Genomic DNA, 1,637 nt, shown 5'->3' with positions numbered 1-1,637 from the left:
GCCACCTCCGTGGAGACCGCAGATTCCAAAGTTCCACCTTGGACCTTACAGGTCTGCTTCCTGTATGGTGACTAGCAAAGAACCCAGAGGGCCTGCCAGGGCCAGCAGTGGAGTTTCTAGGGTTTCCTTTTGCTAAGGAAGGTGGTGTTTCTTAATAGGGAGACAGATACCCGGTTATTTCTGGTGCCAAGTTTAGGGGCAATTCTGCCCAAGGCAACATGGGGGGCTACTGGGAGAAGCTGAGACTCTCTTCTTCCCTCCCAAACCAACCCGCTGCCGCCAAGTCCATTCCGACACCCAGGAACCCTGGATAACAGGGTAGAACTGCCCCGGAAGGTGCCCAAGGCTGTGAATGTGTGTGGGAGCCGACTGCCGTATCAGAGCCATCATTTCGTTAGCAGCTGAGCACTTAACCACTGCACCACCAGGGCTTTCTCCTCCCCTAAACCCTACTTCCCTCTAATCGATTCTGACGCACAGCAGTCCCAGAGGACGGAGCCCATAGGTACCTGGGCCTCAGGTAGTTCGTAGTTAAGTGATGATTAGTGTATGTTCCACTGCCAGATTCCGTTCAACTCACAGCGAACCTGTATAGGGTCTCTGAGGTGTAAACCTTGACAAGAACAGAAAGCCTCATCTGTCCCTCGTCAAATCTGCTGGTGGCTTTGAACTGCCGACCTGGCAGTTAGCAACCCAACACTGAGCCCACAGCCTAACCAGACTCCTTTCGATTGGTGTATAGAATATCCAAAAGAAACAACTGGAAAATCATTTTTAAAGAAGGCAAAACTATTAGCATATATACATATATATAATGGAAGAAAAGCTTCTAGCCACAACAGAAACAAACAAAAACACCTGGTAATAATTAAAAGATGCTATTTTGTAAAGCGCCTCATTTAAGAGGAAAGGGAAAAAAATATTAAAACTCTGGACAAAGACTAAAGACTTCACTAACTGGGCATTTCTTTCTCTTGAATAAAATCATTCAGAACGATATAGGTATCAGCCTCCCAAAGTTAATCTTAAGTCAATGTTAAACAAAAGCATCTTTTAACATGATAAATGGTGCCACAGGACATCTGGAAAAACTAACAACAACAAAAAATATTATAGACTTTTTAAAAAGATACTAACCCCACTAGACATTAACATTTAGAATTTTCCAAGCACCTCGATGTGTTCGTATGTATCGACTCAGGGGCAGTGAGTTGGGGAGGTTTTCACTGGTTTTCTGTTCTTAGTGTTGCTTACCTCACTCGCTCATCACGATTCAAGTTCGCTAATATTACACCAATTTACAAAACCGGAGGCTTCACTAGTAACAAAGTTAGCTTGCCCACTAGGAGTTCTGATACACTGGTAAATACAAAAATGATCTGAAATGTAAACTCCCACCTAATTCACAATAAAACATCTAAAAAGAACTTGCCCGAAGTCAAACAGCTAATAAGTGTTAGAGCCACTGCTTTGCAGTAAATAAAGATTTAAACACAAGACAGTACAGTGAACCCTCGCCACTCCGCGCTTCGACTTCTGCGGCTTCACTCTATCGCGGTTTTTGCGTAACAGCGCATGCTCTGTCATTACTGCCACTGATTGGCTCATACTGTACACGCTTCTGTCTGCATCGCTAC

The sequence above is a fragment of the Echinops telfairi genome, unplaced genomic scaffold (assembly GCF_000313985.2).
Source record: "Echinops telfairi isolate 266 unplaced genomic scaffold, ASM31398v2 ScPeMD7_7475;HRSCAF=8513, whole genome shotgun sequence".
NCBI lineage: Eukaryota > Metazoa > Chordata > Mammalia > Afrosoricida > Tenrecidae > Echinops > Echinops telfairi.
Note: the sequence above shows the minus strand (reverse complement) of the source record.